General features: G+C 38.5%; 1 protein-coding gene across 1 annotated transcript in view; it reads left to right on the top strand.

Moving 5' to 3' along the window:
* Positions 1-1,196: 1,196 nt before the first annotated feature.
* LOC131430400 (ATP-citrate synthase) overlaps positions 1,197-18,617 on the top strand; it is an 80,486-nt gene continuing 63,065 nt past the window's right edge. Inside the window, exons 1-2 of the mRNA XM_058595338.1 lie at positions 1,197-1,472; positions 7,825-7,857. The gene's annotated coding sequence lies outside the window, so the exon portion shown is untranslated. The remainder of the gene's footprint in view (positions 1,473-7,824; positions 7,858-18,617) is intronic.

The following is an 18,617-nucleotide window of genomic DNA, read 5'->3' as shown; positions in this document are numbered from 1 at the left end:
ATGACTTCTTCATCATTCTATACCGATGATCGGCGAAATTTACATAACAATTCTAAAAATATGTAAACGTCTTGACCCGTAAAGTGTTACAATTTTTTGGTAAATTGTATTAGAGATCTGGGAAAGGAAGAAGTCATTTGGTTTACAGAACATATTTTCATCCGATTAATTATTTTTTTGCGTGTGATGAATGAATTGAATTACATTTTCTCTTCAGAAATAATTTATTCAAATAAAGTGATCAATTATCTTTCGGATGAAATTTAGTAGAATATGGGATCACCCTTCATATTTTTAGAGTGCTGAAATAAAAAGTTGTAGAAGGCTTTTTGAATAGATTCACTAAATGAAAAATTACCGCTAGGAATCAGTATTATCTATTTTTCGGAAGAAATCAATTCGCACCACTTTTTTTTCTCTGCAAATCTAGAAATTTTCACATCTTTACGTCCGAAAATTATGTTATTTGACAGATCTTTATTTCTGCTGAATGTGTAGTGATGATTACCGAAATTCTTCATTATTTTTTATTAATTTTCCGAATATTGGTAAAACTTTCACTGAGTTCGTCAAGAGAAATGACATTTCAGAGTTCACAGAACGTGTCAGTAAACAATAAATAATCGTAACTTTTACATAGGATTTTCCGATATTCAGTAGCTTTCAGTAAAAATAATATTGTATAGATCGTTGCCGGAAAAATTATTACCGAACACAAAAATAGATTTTTTTTATGTATAAAAAACTGCTTCGAAGTTTGTTCTGTCGGGTGAACATTTACGTATGAGTAATTCCTTAAAACGGACTGTTCAGAATGGAAATCTGTGTATTTGTTCAGTTTTCGCTAAACGGAGGTATTACATATTTTCACATTAATCTTTGGTGTTATTTCTTCTTTTTGAGCTAAAGCGAGTGTGTGTCGAATTCGAATTTAATTGTAGGTTAAGTAATCAGAAAAATAATGGAGAGAAACGTTGACCACTTAGTCTTTTGACAATTCTTCTGGCGAGACGAAGTTCGACGGGTCAGCTAGTTGATGATAATATCGCCCAACCCTGCTCAGGTTGGTGCTAACGAAGTCGACATGCTTACACCGTACTATCGCTTTTCCTCTCTTTCCAATGCTGTTTTTGCAGCGATCCTTCACTAACCACATCGTTTTGACGCTACTCCACCGTTTCGACTTTGCTGTTTTTCATCAGTCGGGTTGTTATCTTCGCGTGTTAAAGACGTAATTTCGCGCACGTAGCGTGTAGTGGTGGTGCGTTTTCCGAAGACAAGTTACTTACCGTTTCTGGCCTTTTTCTTCCTATGCGAACTGTGCAACCATTTCAGAGCGGTCTCTGTCACACCCGGGCGTTCCATTGTATTTTGTGTGGTGGCTAAAATTTCAAGTTTTCCTGGTCATTTGGTGGATTATTTGAACGAGAAAACAGTGTGAAGGTGTCCAAAAGTCATCTGTGGAAAATCGGGTACGTTTGGATTGCTGAGGATATTCTAGATATTCGAAATAGCAGTTTTCGTACCAGAAACGATAGATTTAATAGAAATCCCTTTCCTATACGTCGGATCTTTCTTTCTTTCGCTAGGTTTTTACTGTTACTTTGGGATTGCATAAATTAAACAAAGCTCTGAAAGTCGATGGCAATGCAATGTTAGGGAGACCAAACGTTAAAATTTACATATCATTTCAACAGGAGGAATACAATCGCTAACCGATCGAAACCTGTGCAATGTGTGAAGCAAAATACAAGTGCAAATATTTTTTTTTCTGTGTTGGCAGTCGCCGATTGATCGCACACAAAATGCGTACTTATTATATGACGGGAATGGGAGGCTGGGGCTATATGGTCCATAATCCTAGCGGAGTTTAGAAAGATTGGTTTCGGAATATTGGATCAGATCGACAGTGCCAATGATATTAATATTGTGTTGTTAGATTATGAAATTGTTTGATGATACTTCAATGAAAATTCAAAACAAATATTTGTAAAGAATTTTACTGCCTGTATTTATTTTAAATGCTAGGAGGACCAGTCAAACAGAAAAGCATGTACCTTTAACGATCTAGTAATTTATGTTGAACAGGTAATTCATTCATTGGTTGCTTGATTTAACAATGGATCAATACTAGAAACCGTCTACTTTACCCAGATTTCCTAATAACAAATTTAAGTTTGTATTTGGTAACATTCATTTTAGTTACATGTGTGAATGGCATCAGCCGTTCAAATGTATAGAAATATACAATAAAATGAATAGCCGAATACAGTCGTGAGAAATGTATCCCAGATGTAATCGTCTTTTGCCATTACTTTTGCTGGATTGTTGGCAGTTGGTGGTATATGTAGGTAAATAAAAAGTTTCATAACTGAATTAGTGAAGCAGAGTTAAGATACGTTTTCTTATTTCCTTCCGAGGCGGATACAAAGTACCGGTAGAGCAATGGATTTATTTGGAACGTGCTAAACACTGCCACGCGAGGCACAAGTCTTTACCACACAGTAATGAATGTAAGCGCTTAGGTACTGAATGTTTACTTAACTTTGCAATGAAACAACGTAATCCTCTTCGATATCTGGTGCCTGAGTAAATCACTAAACTGGTAGTAGATAAAATAGAGAACTTCGTTGATCGACCTTGATAATAAATTGCACCTGGAAGCTATTTTTGACGATTTATTCAGTCAGCTGAGTTGTTGCGTGTCTTTGAACCGAGATTTTCCAATAAGGAGCTTCTAATTCATCCGCCGTATTCGTCAGTTATGGCTCTCTGTGATGATCCCTTTCTTGGCGAAAATTTTGAAAATATGTGCACCTTGCATAAATTTGGGGGTTAAAAAAGGATTTTTTCTCCTTCAAATCATCACAAGATTATTCATCAAAATCGATATTGTCCCCTTGAAAATACTCCCCATCGACTGCAACACACTTATACCAGCGCTTGATCCAATCCTCAAAACATTTTTTATATATCGTTTTCGGTATGAGAGCCATCTGCGATTTTTCCATAATCTCATCTCGGGCGCTGAAACGCGTTCCACGGAGCGGTTTCTGGAGTCGATCGACTAGGAAAAAGTTTCAGGGAGCGAAATCAGGTGAATTCGGTGGGTGCTCATAAAATATCGATCTTGAGATAAAGTCCTTCGGATGGAATTATAAATGAGCAAAGTATTTCTGCAAATCATCATCTTTAGCCTGTCGTTGAGCAAAATACGCAGAATTTGTAAACTTCGTGTTGCGTTAAAACTTCAACAGTTTGCATGCGAAGCTCAAAAGTTTGTGACTTAGGGTAAGGGTTCCCTATTTCATCTCAGCTCCAATTTCCATCTCATTCCTTCACCTCATAACTTTGAACATTAATCATATCTTCAAACGTACCTGAACAAAACTGTGGAACGTTTTAAAACATTTATTCTAGGTTTTGCCACACTTTCCAATTGAAAAAAATAGTTGAAAAACCTTCAACGATCGCTTTTTTCATTTAAAATAAACTCACTTTTTGATTTAGGAACCACTTTCGTCTGAAGTTTTACAATTCATCATGTTTCTGAATATTTACTAATCGATTCGTTTCACAACATGATCACTATTTCACATAATTACACCACTATTTAATGTTGGATGAGTTAGTAATGTTCTCTTTCCACTTGTTTATTCAACGATTAAAGACTTCTGAAACTACCTGATAAGCAATAAAAGCAATGAAAAATATGAGATAAAAATTTGCACTTAATTCACTTGATAGCGTTTTACTTCTCACTTTTTATGAACCTTTACAAATCTGTATTAAATTTAGAAAATCTGTAATCTGATTTAACGAAAGCAAACGCAAAAATCTATACAATACAGATAAATCTGTATGAATGGCATCTCTAGTACTACATTTTGTTTTTAGAAGGGCTAATGCCTAAATAGTAACATATCTTTTTTTGTTTTTTTTTTAAGTTCTCCAAATTAACTGCAGTGTAAAATTTTAATTTTGAAACGAAAGGTAATAAAACCGATCCAAAAAATTTTAAACGTCGAAATGATTCCAACTGTTTTTTTAATATCGTGTGTTGTGGCATAGTTGGCATTAGGCCCTTTTTATGGAAAATTTTGACATTTTGAACCTGAGAGTGTAATAGTGCAATATTTTGGTTTTGATTGCTGTCGCCATTGCTAATTTATGTGATGAATAAAGGACTAACGATAGGATGAATACAAAACCTTTGAGATGAAATTAGGACAATAGTGAACATAACAGAAGTGTTTTTAGCTGATTTTTTAATTACTAATTTAATTTCCAAGGAATGTGAATCAATTTTCAATGTGGAGCAAGGCGAATTAGGCAGAAATATGAAAAAATCGTAGTGATTTTGGTGGCTAAATCAGGTTTTTAAGGTAACGTCCTTACAAATGAGATAAAATAGGGAGCCCTTACCGTAATTAAATTGATCGCGTTGCAATTGCGAGCTGATTTTTCTGAAACTAGAGTACAAATTTGTACGCTATGTCGCATTCGACACCTAAGGTTTGATTTTGATATCTGCTTCTCGGTTGTAGAAATGGCATCTAAGCAAGAGTAGCGATCCATCATAATGTTGCCATACTACTCGCTCGCAAAGTTGTGAAAATTCATTAATGTGACCAAATTTACCGTTCCTAATGTAACAAAAGTATTCGGAAATCGTATTCCGATAGCTAGTAAACCAAGATTGGGAGGGAATCGATAGCCGGATGTCGCAAAAACGTTCAGAAGAAGAAGAAGAAGTCATCTGTCACAAGAGGAATCCCAAATTCAGCATCCAAGAAATGTCGTCTACAACCCTTTATCGAATTAAAAATCTAGCAGTTTTGTCGGCTTACAAGAATTTGTTGACTCTGAATCGTGCGATAAGCAAATCAAGTTTAATTGCAGTGTGATGGAATCTGCATCAAGACTTTCAGGTTTTAAACAGTTTCCTGAACAGGAATTTTCTACGGTTACTGGCACTGGTAGATTTCAGCTGTCGAAGTTCGCAAAGAAATATCTCGTGTGGCGAGGAGACATCTCTTACTACTACATTTAAATCGCGAACGGAATCATCAACCAAAAATGTCGGTTTCTTTTTCTTAAGCAGTACAAATAGAAATATATCGAAGCATTGTCCAGTGCAAACTCAAGAATTTGCCAGATGCAGTTCAAGGCAAACTGGTGTTCTCTGACAAGGAGACCGTATAAACATGGGGGAGTCGAACGAAATACCCGTATTTAATCATTTGAACTATTTGACCATTTGTTGATCGCAACACCATTTGTTGATTGCAACACCTTATCATGAATATATTTGCTACTAACCTTTCTCAATCTTTTTCTGTGGCGAAGCTCACTATTTGTGGCTCATTGCTCACCGATCGACAATTTTGAGTTCATTGTCCACTTAAAATGAGTTAGTGCCCACTGGGTGGGCTGTAGGGACCACTTTGGGAATCACTGCTCTACATTGTTACAAACATAACGCATTTTGAGGTTAAGGAGAAATGGTGGCTTCAAAGTGATGCAGAAAAATTGGGATGCCATTGTAACAACTTAATTACTCTTCAAATTTTGAAAACATGTTTTTTTTCCTTTGTCAGACTTTTTAACCGACATATAACCTACAGTTCATTGCCAAATGCAAAACAAGGGTAGCTAAATCTGTAGCGCTAAAGTTTAGTATGACTATGTCAAGCATAACATACCCGTGAATGTTGAGGACAATTCTTTTAAGGTGCATGTACATGATCTCTTCCCTAGCATAAACGATAGCATTATTTTGCTTTACATTTCATCTTTACGTCAGTGCAGAGCAGTTAAAATTGAACTGCTAATTGCTTAAACTTAAACAGTTCAACTTGAACCGCTAAGCAGACGTAAAGTTAATGCTATTTGCAAAACACTTATTAAATGTCTTTGCTGACGTGTAGAACGAAAACGTTATTTTCGACTAATACTGGCCGATTCGGGTATGGTCATTTAAGGGTTAACCTAAGTTTGTGCTTAAAACATATTTCACTCAAGGAGCAGTACAGTGAGGTACTCTTCATCGAGAAGGAAATGTGAAGTTACTTTTTTCTTTTTACTTTTTTATTTATGACTTCTGGTCAGTCAGTAATTTTTACTTTTTTCGGTTTTGAACGATATCAAACTAACTAGAGATTATAAGAAGAGAAAGAATATGAAATTATAGAGCCATAGTACTCAAGGAAGAGCAAGGATGTGAATAATAAAGTGCGGAAAAGGGCGACGTGACAAGGGTCATTTAAGTAAGCAGAAGGCTTCTCGTATCTAAACTTTTACCTTCTACCAGAGGAGTCGAACTTAGGCATCTTAGCGATACGAGTCTCTGAAATAAAGAACTACTAACAGTGGACCGAAAAAACAACGTGTTGATGATTTAGAGTCGTGTTTGGGTATGTTAATAAGTAATCAATTATATTTTTTGCTTCGATATGTGCCAATGATTGAAACATGGATCCTTCATTTCTCTCCGAAATTAAAATGACAACCATCCTAGTGGACTGCAGTCGGTAAATCACTTCCGAAGCGTCTAAAGGCACAACAACCACTTGGTTTCAGTATTTTGGAATGCACATGGCATAATCTTCATCGACTATCTTGAGAAAAGAACAATCAATAGTGAATACTGCATATCGTTGTTAAATCATTTAATTGCAAAAATCAAGGAAAAACGACCTTATATGGCGAAGAAAAAAACACTGTTTCAGCAACACAATGCACTGATCCGATGGTAACGATAGTTAAATTGAACGAGTTACACTTAGAATTGCTTCCTTATCCACCGTATACTCAAGATGTGGCCCCCAACGACATTGCTACAAGCATTGCTTCGAGAAGTTAGAGAAGCGTTGGAATTATTGTATTACTCTTGGAAGAAATTACATTTTCTTAGTCACTTGGCTTATTAAGTTATGTGTTGCTATTGACCAAATGTCGTCGGGAAGACATCATTTAAAAACTTGTTAGCAGTTAGCCGTCCCTCGTTTATAGGGTAAATGTACCAATAGCCTCATTCTTCATCCGAGATCTTAATTACTTCATTCATTGCTATGCGAAAAGTGAAGGAATAAATTTTAAACCAGTACATTGAACAGCAATAGCTCATCTTACTTTGAGTAACACTTTTAGTGGACGAGATAAGTAAGGGTTTGGTTATTTTATTTGGTTAGGAACTAGTTTTAGTATCAAGTTTCTTTGCGTTTCGCCTTCGGCTCGTCAGTGCTTAAAGCAGTTCAAGTAGAACTGCCATCTCCGCCTACCAGTCCAACTTGAACCGCTAAGCAGACGCAAAGTCCACACTACTTATGTGACCCTTCTACTTGAACTGCTTTAAGCACTGACGAGCCGAAGGCGAAACGCAAAGAAACTTGAAACAAAATATGTGCTTTTTTGCACAAAACAAAAAACCCCTAAATGTTCAAACTCTGCGGCGACCAGTAGCCAGTCGTCATTCGTTTACGCCCGAGACGTCAGATAGGATATGGCACCTAGTGTTATATCCTTAAAGGGTCACATAAGTAGTGTGGACTTTGCGTCTGCTTAGCGGTTCAAGTTGAACTGGTAGGCGGAGAGGGCAGTTCTACTTGAACTGCTTTAAGCACTGACGAGCCGAAGGCGAAACGCAAAGAAACTTGAAACAAAATATGTGCTTTTTTTGCACAAAACAAAAAACCCCTAAATGTTTAGTTTTAGTAGCTTAAATTTAATCCAGTAGCCAGTTTTTTCACTGGAATTCGTTCAACTAAGTCCATTTTGATTTTTCTAATAAATTTTTCAATCGTTTTTTCTTCTTTTCTGCAGAATCAGTTCATAGCTCAAAGGCCAAATTTAACGGTAAGTCGTACAGATGTTATTATGTATTGTTTAAATAATGATATATTATACTCATAGTACAAAATTGAGTTGGTGGTTCAATGCATAAAACGCTGATCTTACAAGCCATTTGTCTTATGTTCGAGTCCCGATCTGGAAGGATTCTTAGTGTTAGTAGAATCGTATCATCCGTCATGCGAAGGTTCTGTACGTGATAAATCGACTGCGAAGTATGTACAAACAGAAGGTCAAATTCCATAAAAGGAATCTAATATTAAGGCTTTTGGCTCTGCAACGTGTCATGCTCCAATTTATTACAATAAAATCAAATGATTTTTGTCGTGAATACGACTTACTTTACTATGGGGTGCCTTTCCAAAATTAGCCATATGGAAGAATGGGCAGAACTTAATCGTGAATATCTCGACTTGTATTAATGGTAGCAACATAATTCTTTCACCATTTCATCAAAAATATGATCAGGAATTTAGGATAATATTTTGAACAGTGTGAGATAACCACAAACAACTCAAAAATTAAGTTTTCTCAAAATTTCAAAATAATGCGGAAAACTCTTTACTTTCGCTTGGGTTTTTCGCGCAAGGACGACGATTTTGAGGTAGTCAGGCACATATCTTCAACTGAATGCGTATAAAAGGGGAACCGTGGTGAAAATCGATCATTTCTTTTCTTGCGTTCGATGGGAGCAGACGTCGTGGGAGTTAAACCTTCAACCAGCAGCGACGGAGAGGGCGCCTTTTGCGTGGTTAAAACCTCAAACGCTCAGGTAGCAACTTTCATTCGCTTGCTGGCCTTCAAGGCGAGCAGACTGCCATCGCGAGAGTTAAACCATCAACCAGCAGCGACGGAGAGTGCACCTTTTGCGTGATTAAAACCTCAAACGCTCAGATCGCAACTCTTATTCGCTTGCTGGCCTTCAAGGCGAGCAGACTGCCATCGCGAGAGTTAAACCATCAACCAGCAGCGACGGAGAGAGCGCCTTTTGCGTGGTTAAAACCTCAAACGCTCAGGTAGCAACTTTCATTCGCTTGCTGGTCTTCAAGGCGAGCAGACTGCCATCGCGAGAGTTAAACCATCAACCAGCAGCGACGGAGAGAGCGCCTTTTGCGTGGTTAAAACCTCAAACGCTCAGGTAGCAACTTTCATTCGCTTGCTGGCCTTCAAGGCGAGCAGACTGCCATCGCGAGAGTTAAACCATCAACCAGCAGCGACGGAGAGAGCGCCTTCTGCGTGGTTAAAAGCTCAAACGCTCAGGTAGCAACTTTCATTCGCTTGCTGGGCTTCAAGGCAAGCAGACTGCCATCGCGGGAGTTAAACCATCAGCGACGGAGAGAGCACCTGCCATCATTTGGTTTTCGGTAGTCATAACGAGAAGTTCAATTTTCAGATTGTAGTTCCGCAATATAGGTTTAGAATTCAGAGCCTGCGTGCTGAAACTGGATTCTGGAACTGTATTCCGGAACTAATTTGAGTTTCGAAATTGCAATTCTAGAATTGAAACTGGATTCTGAGTCTGTTATTGGTTCTAAATTTAGTTCTTGAACTCAGGATCCAGTTCTTTATTCCAGACTTCTTCTATTCGGTTCTTTTTAGAACCATAATAATACTCCTAAAGAATTATGCGGAAATTTACTTTACTGTACTTTATAAAACCCATTCTGGTAGTCATGGCGAAAAATCGTCTTCATGTTTTAGAGCTTAGTTCTGGAATATGGGTTTAGAATTCAGAGTCTGCGTGCTGAACTAACTAAAACCGTCACCATTTTTTTTTTATTATAAAGAACTATACTGCTTATTTCATAGTATTTAAGTGCGTTTCAGAATGTTTAATGTAACTAATCTGTAATTTAGTCTAGGCGCATCGTTTAAATTTCTAGTAATGAAAGAGGGGAAAGTTGCACAACTCAAACAATCGATGAACTACCAATTCGAATTCGGAAGCATAAATAAATCGTGTCATATTCGTATTCACGACATTCAGTTATGTCTCTGACATTACACACCCGTACTTTTTTTCTCTCGGTAGCCCTAATAAACTATTGAAATCGTATTGTTTACCAACACATATTCTAGAGCTTTTCCGATACATATTAATACATTTTCTATCCTCCCTCAGTAGCACAGCCTCTGTTCGTGGCCGGCGTCGTTATTCACCGTCTAATGAAAAGTTTTGAACGAGTGAGTTATAATGATCAGCTACTGGCAAGCGTCATTTCATTGGTTCATTGTGCACTTTTCGTTCTCTTCGTCAATCAAGAAGTGCAACTTCAGCTACTACTTCAGCTCAAGACATCTCTCTTGTAATTTAACATGTGTTGGAATAAATTTGTAGTATCGTTACAGGTCGTTAATTATCAGGTGTGCAACTTTGCTTCCGCCGTTTTCCGATAGGTGGCTGTACCGGCTGAGGCTGGTCAAAATACATAGATTATAATGCCTTTAAAGTGAGTGTGTACAGTGCCTAACAAATTGTCATCGCCGTTTCAGTGACAGTTGTTTCTATTTTCGTATTATTCACGCTCGAAAATGTCTTTGTGCCCAATTCTCGCCATTTGCGGGAAGTTTTACTTTTCTGTTACAATTCGGAAAAAAATACAGCTGAAGCACATCGAATGCTCTCAGAAACTTACGGTGATGCTGCTCTAATTAAAAGAACGTGTCGGGAGTAATTTCAACGTTAAAAAAATGATGATTTCGATGTCGAAGACAAACATAGTGGTGAAAGAGAAAAAAGTACGGGTGTGTAATGTCAGAGACATAACTGGATGTCGTGAATACGAATATGACACGATTTATTTATGCTTCCGAATTCGAATTGGTAGTTCATCGATTGTTTGAGTTGTGCAACTTTCCCCTCTTTCATTACTAGAAATTTAAACGATGCGCCTAGACTAAATTACAGATTAGTTACATTAAACATTCTGAAACGCACTTAAATACTATGAAATAAGCAGTATAGTTCTTTATAATAAAAAAAATGGTGACGATTTTAGTTAGTTCAGCACGCAGACTCTGAATTCTAAACCCATATTCCAGAACTAAGCTCTAAAACATGAAGACGATTTTTCGCCATGACTACCAGAATGGGTTTTATAGAGTACAGTAAAGTAAATTTCCGTATAATTCTTTAGGAGTATTATTATGGTTCTAAAAAGAATCGAATAGAAGGAGTCTGGAATAAAGAACTGGATCCTGAGTTCAAGAACTAAATTTAGAACCAATAACAGACTCAGAATCCAGTTTCAATTCTAGAATTGCAATTTCGAAACTCAAATTAGTTCCGGAATACAGTTCCAGAATCCAGTTTCAGCACGCAGGCTCTGAATTCTAAACCTATATTGCGGAACTACAATCTGAAAATTGAACTTCTCGTTATGACTACCGAAAACCAAATGATGGCAGGTGCTCTCTCCGTCGCTGATGGTTTAACTCCCGCGATGGCAGTCTGCTTGCCTTGAAGCCCAGCAAGCGAATGAAAGTTGCTACCTGAGCGTTTGAGCTTTTAACCACGCAGAAGGCGCTCTCTCCGTCGCTGCTGGTTGATGGTTTAACTCTCGCGATGGCAGTCTGCTCGCCTTGAAGGCCAGCAAGCGAATGAAAGTTGCTACCTGAGCGTTTGAGGTTTTAACCACGCAAAAGGCGCTCTCTCCGTCGCTGCTGGTTGATGGTTTAACTCTCGCGATGGCAGTCTGCTCGCCTTGAAGGCCAGCAAGCGAATGAAAGTTGCTACCTGAGCGTTTGAGGTTTTAACCACGCAAAAGGCGCTCTCTCCGTCGCTGCTGGTTGATGGTTTAAGGGTCAAACCGCATTCGGCCGACATTTCCATAGCCGATCTTTTTTTCGCTCTTCGGTTATGACTGAGCTGCCGGCGTGCACATGTATAGGTACGCCGGACCCGACATAAAATCCATATCTTTGGCAACGATATTCCTCACCGAGCTTTTCGCACTGTATCAATCGTGTCGGGTCCGGCGTACCTATACATGCGCACGCTGGTAGCTCATCCATAGCCGAAGTCAACACCGGAGAGCTCGGATCGGTTGGCTCGGCCGAATGCGGAGTGCCCTTAACTCTCGCGATGGCAGTCTGCTCGCCTTGAAGGCCAGCAAGCGAATGAAAGTTGCTACCTGAGCGTTTGAGGTTTTAACCACGCAAAAGGCGCTCTCTCCGTCGCTGCTGGTTGATGGTTTAACTCTCGCGATGGCAGTCTGCTCGCCTTGAAGACCAGCAAGCGAATGAAAGTTGCTACCTGAGCGTTTGAGGTTTTAACCACGCAAAAGGCGCTCTCTCCGTCGCTGCTGGTTGATGGTTTAACTCTCGCGATGGCAGTCTGCTCGCCTTGAAGGCCAGCAAGCGAATGAAAGTTGCTACCTGAGCGTTTGAGGTTTTAACCACGCAAAAGGCGCCCTCTCCGTCGCTGCTGGTTGAAGGTTTAATCCCCAGAAGTCTGCTCCCATCGAACGCACGAAAAGAAATGATCGATTTTCACCACGGTTCCCCTTTTATACGCATTCAGTTGAAGATATGTGCCTGACTACCTCAAAATCGTCGTCCTTGCGCGAAAAACCCAAGCGAAAGTAAAGAGTTTTCCGCATTATTTTGAAATTTTGAGAAAACTTAATTTTTGAGTTGTTTGTGGTTATCTCACACTGTTCAAAATATTATCCTAAATTCCTGATCATATTTTTGATGAAATGGTGAAAGAATTATGTTGCTACCATTAATACAAGTCGAGATATTCACGATTAAGTTCTGCCCATTCTTCCATATGGCTAATTTTGGAAAGGCACCCCATAGTAAAGTAAGTCGTATTCACGACAAAAAGGCGAGTGGATGTCGTGAATAAGAAAACAACTGACATGTTTTTTAATACATCCGAATATCAATTAGTTGATCAATTGTATGAATTATGCAAGCATTCCCCTGTTCCACAATTTTCGCAAAAACAAAGAAAGCTTCACTTGATCTCGATTACTGTGAGTTTCACACAGCGAAAAGTGCACAAATCTAACCAAACTGTTTTAGATTTGCACTAAACTGAGGATATTTACCTTAGACTTGAGAAAAACAATTCCTAATAGTTCTTTAGAAAACTTTTAGAGCCATTAGAACGGCTGATTTTGTGTGATGCTCTTCACCGTTGTTTTTCCACCAATGAAAATGACTGGCAGTTGTGACGTAATCGCTCTTGTCGGAAGCGAAACTAGCTTTGCAAACGACTCAAAATACATCTGCTCGCAGTGGCGATATAAGCCAAACTGATTCAATTTTTGCTAGGAGCTTTGTTTTTATGTGATTTCGTTTGTAGCTTTTTCACTAATGGGCGGTCCTAACGGCTATAAAAATAGCCGCATACAGAATTTGAATGTCGATTATTCATTTCGGATTTGCATAATTTATTGAAAGAAACTATCAATGTGCTGTAAGGATTCGTTTCTAGCATTCAGAAGGACCAAATTGAGGAACTCACTACGATATTCACCACTTTTCGGAACATTTTCCTTCAACGATTTGTTGTACAGCAGCAGATATTTTGTTCTCTTTCTGAGAACGCGTTCTGATTGGCTGGTGTGGATATGGGTCAAATTAGATAGGTTTTTCAATAGTGTACTATTGAAATACTTCAGTGCTGTTGCTATACACGTTTAAGTTGAAAAATTTCGATTCTATTGGTACTTAGATTATATAAATCTTTTCACAAATCACTGAGCTATGAGCTTTCAAAATACGAGAAAGGCAAACGCGCCTTATGAATTATCCTCTTTGATACTCGTTTATACCAAACATTTCAGAAAAGTTTAATTTTGAATTATTTGAGATTATGTCACACAACTGAAAATTTTATCATAAAATTGTTATTATATTCCCGATGGCATGTAGCAAAAACTATGTTGATTCGTTAGATACAAAAAGAGATATTCACGATCAAAAACTTATCACTCTCTCAGAGGGTAAATTTTGTAAAGGCACCCCATAGTAAAGTAAGTCGTATTCACGACAAAACCTTCAAAGATGAACAACAAGAAGCACTGCTTGATGAAGATTCGTACCAAACCCAAGAAGAACTTTCCGAATTGTTGGGAATGAGTCAGCAAGCCATTTCAAAACATCTCAAGGCCCTGGGCATGATTCAGAAAGAAGGAAACTGGGTGCCGTACGAGTTGAAACCGAGGGACATCGAGCGCCGTCTATTTGTATGTGAGCAACTGCTTCAAAGACAAAATCGTAAGGGGTTTTTACATCGAATCGTAACCGGTGATGAAAAGTGGGTTCAATACGATAATCCTAAACGCAGATAACCATGGGGAAAGCCCGGGCATGCTACTTCGTCAAAGGCAAAACCGAATATTTACGGCGCCAAGGTTATGATTTGTATTTGGTGGGATCAGCTCGGTGTGATTTACTACGAGCTCTTAAAACCGGGTGAAACCATCACAGGAGATCGCTACCGAACGCAACTGATGCGCCTTAGTCGCGCGCTAAAAAAACGGGCTCAATATCAAGAGCGACATGACAAAGTCAGCACGACAATGCTCGGCCTCATGTTGCATAAGTGGTCAAAAAGTACCTGCAAACGCTGAAATGGAAAGTCTTGCCCCATCCGCCGTATTCCCCAGATGTCGCCCCTTCTGACTTCCACCTATTCCGTTTGATGGCACACGGCCTGGCAGATCAACATTTTCAATCCTTCGAAGAGTTGGAAAAATGGATTGCTTCATGGATAGCGTCAAAAGAGGACTCCTTTTTTCGAGCCGGGATCCAAAAATGCCCGGAAAAATGGGAGAAAGTTGTCGCTAGCGAGGGACAAGACTTTGAATAATACGTCTGTAAGCAGTTGTACACTTGATACTATCCATCGTTATTCACTACTGTCTGCCAAGCTTCTGGTGAAGCTCGGAAACCAAGTTAAAAAGTTCCTTTTTTTAGATGCGATGAAATAATCCATCCTATTTATTGTCATGGATCGAAACAAATGGTAATCGGATGAAGCAATTTCCGGTACATACTGCTAGTGGGGCAGAATTTCCCATTTCAGCGACGTTTCTAAACCTAAGGTCTTGCATTTTCATCAAGCAAAATTACTTTATGATGACGATTACTGTTTTCAACCATTCTCATGGCTTTGCGCATTTTCCGATTGACCGACATTTTTCGATTTGACTCCAAATGATGAGGACTACTTCAGAAGTGTTTGGAACTAGACTTTTTCGAGCAACGTTTCCAAGTATTCATCTTTGAACTTTTTCAATTGTGAGGGACGTTCCTTGTCTTCTAAGTCAAAATTTGAGAGCCGCCCAAACGATTTTTTTGCATGTTTACTCAGCGAGAGTATGTTCACCGTATACTTCTAACATGCATAATGATTTTGATGCTGCATAACAAACGCTACACGGTAATACACGGTAAACTTGATGCACCTAGAAATATACACTAATGTGATACTGTGAAAGTTAGTGCAAAAATAATCTCGAATTTGATTAACTTTAATATGATCAGGAATTTAGGATAATATTTTGAACAGTGTGAGATAACCACAAGCAACTCAAAAATTAAATTTTCTGAAAATTTGAAAACAACATGGAAAACTCTTCACTTTCGCTTGGGTTTTTCGCGCAAGGACGATGTTTTTGAGGTAATCAGGCACATATCTTCAACTGACTGCGTATAAAAGGGGAACCGTGGTCAAAAATCGATCATTTCTTCTTGTGAGTTGGAAGGAAGCGGACGTCGTGGGAATGATTTTGTCAACCAGCAGCTTCGGAGAGTGCACTTTATGCGTGGTTAAAAACCTCAAACGCTCAGGTCGCAACTCTCATTTAGACTTCAGTCTCCGGTGGAGCAGTTGGCAATGAAAGCAGGCCTTTTGCGTGTTATAAGGCCTCAAACGCTTAGGTCGTGCTTTCATTTGGACTTCAATCGTCGGGAGCAGCAGTCGTCAATGCTCTCATTTGGACTTCGGTCGTCAGGTGGAGCAGTCGCTAGTAATAAGAACAGACTTTTTAGCGTTGTACAAAACCTCAAACGCTCAGGTCGCAGAGCCACCTATTGGTGGTCGTTTGCATTGGGGCAAAATACAATGGAAAATTGACAACAATGTGGAACATTCTGCAAAATCAGCTCTTCTAATGGCTCTAAATGTTACCTAAAGAACTGTAAAGATTGCTTATTTGTAAATCGAAAATTAAAATTATCAGTGTAGTGGAAATTTTAGATAATTTGATCAGTTTTTTGCAATTTTCACAGTTCTAAAACAGTGTTTAAAATCGTTTATATCCAATCAGTGTTTAATATCTTAGAAAATTATACAATTTGGCTCTTCTGTGATGCCAAAAATTAATCCCGTACAGCATTTTAATAGTATCTTTTACTAAAATATTGAAATCCGAAATGAAATAATCGACATCAAAATTCTCTAAGGTGCCATTTAGAACCATAATTTTATACTCAAAGAATTATGCGAAATTTTACTGCACTATATTGTATACGGCCCATTTTTCAACCAGTTGTAGTTTGTAGTGAACTTTCTGCAGATTTGCTATATAAAATGCATAGCGCCGACTCAGAGGCCATTCATTTCGAATTTGGCTGTCGTTGTCATCGTGTTAATTATGGTGCGATCGAATAATCTCCAAGCAAAATACAAAGCTTGTTACCGCAAGCGAAAAAAGCATTCGTAATATTTGTGTGTCAGAATGTTCAATGTAACTAATCTGTACTGTAGTTTAGGTGTATCGTTTCAAATTCTAGTAGTGTAAAAGAGCAAAACTTGCACAATTCACACTATCGATCAACTAATTTATATTCGGAAGTATAAAGTAAGAGTGTCAGTTTTATTCGAATTCACGACATCCAGTTATGTCTCTGACATTACACACCTGTACTTTTTCTTCTTCAAATGAGGCCGTTTTTATTGAAATTTCGTCCTTCAAACGCTCTAATAACGCTATATAATAGTCACTGTTGATGGTTTTTCCCTTTTCAAGGTAGTCGATGAAAATTATACCATGCGAATCCCAAAATACAGACGCCGTCTCGTGACAAAATTGACTAGTTGTGCACTGCTTATGTGGTATGATAGCAGATGTAACAATTCGTTGTAAGTAAAAACAAAAGATTGAGGAATGGAGATTCAATACAATGAGATAACGATATACTTTCAGATGGAATTTTTTAATAAACAAAAAAATCTCAGAGCTAAGCTGAGTAATTCTTTTTCTACTTGAACCTGTGCAGTAACTCATGTGCACGGAAAAGACACTAACACAGCGACAACAGATACTTGAAATTTTATGTCTGATATATATGAGATGCGTGTAAATACACGCAATTTCGGTGCGATCCAACCTGCTTTCATCGAATAAATAAAGATTCCAAAAAAATAATTGCATTTGGATGGGGTTGGGGACGCAGTTCATTCCTTCAATTCGACCGGTTGTGCAGTGCACGAGGTGCACATGAGGACGAGACGCCACTGGCCATAACCTTACCGGCCGATTGTTGAGTCTTTCCACGCTTTGGGTTCTGTTCATCGCGTGCAGTCCACTCAGCTGACTGTCGATTGGACTCCGGAGTGAATCTATGGAGCCATGTTTCGTCCATTGTTATATATCGACGAAAAAATCGGTCTTATTTCGATATAACAGCTCCAAACACTGCTCAGAATCATCAATTCGTTGTAGTTTTTGATCGTATCTTTTGAAGGTTGGTACTAACTGAAAATGGTATGGATTTGATTCTAGTGGTGCCCTCTCATAGAAACGATACGAACTTTTCAGCCGATCTGTTAAGAAAGTTATTTTGTAGCACGACAACGCGTCAAAAACATCGTTTCTGAACTCAGATGGGAACTTTTGCCTCACCCGCCATACTCACCAGATCGAAGTTCCACGCAATGTGCTAAACAGCACTTTAATATTCATGCAGATATAGAAAAATGGCTCCACGGCAGAGTCACTTCGAAGGATGAACAGTTCCGCCGACAATGGAAAATGCATAGCTTTTTTTTATTTAAAAGATATTTTTTAGTCAGGCCTATTTGCGTTTTACATCTCATCCAAGTCAGTCTTGGTCAGACCGCTTACGTTCGGCACAGAATGCATAGCTTTTGAAGGCAACGACTTTGAATAAAATATATTGAATTTATTGCTTAACACACCTGGTGGACAAAGGATATTAATCAATTGAAGTTTATCACACCATCTAATGAATCTAATAAATTCTGCATCATCAAGCAAACAGCACAAACCAATTAATTAGTTGATGGTAGATCGGCAACAAAAAAAACAAAGTTACATGAAAACGATTCGTCCAAACAATACGATGTTGTGAAATTTGTTAGTCTTACACATCCTAAAATTCAGTTTGGCTAGTTTCGTGTTGGTGACTCATCAACTTCAGCATCATTAGCGTGTAAACTTGGATATAAATTGCTGATGCAATTTTAGACGAAAACAAGATGTTGATGAACAAAACTTATACATCAAACTGTAGTTTAGTTGAACATCAATCCTTGAACTTGCCGATTGCATTTGATTATAAAACTTTCTCATTGTTGCTGCGAATTTCATCGTTCTCTAAAGCAAAACATACACAACTGACAGCGGTTCCGAAGCCGGGTTTATCGGTAGTGGTGTTTGATTTTGGCCTGTTCGTATGTGTTCTACCCGATATCGTACGATGTGCCCCATTCTTGAGATGTGGCCTGATGCTAGTCACTGATAATGACGATGATGATGATGATGACGATAATGATGAGGCGA

The sequence above is a fragment of the Malaya genurostris genome, chromosome 2, assembly GCF_030247185.1.
Source record: "Malaya genurostris strain Urasoe2022 chromosome 2, Malgen_1.1, whole genome shotgun sequence".
NCBI classification, from domain to species: domain Eukaryota; kingdom Metazoa; phylum Arthropoda; class Insecta; order Diptera; family Culicidae; genus Malaya; species Malaya genurostris.
Note: the sequence above shows the minus strand (reverse complement) of the source record. Positions and strands in the feature narration are given on the sequence as shown.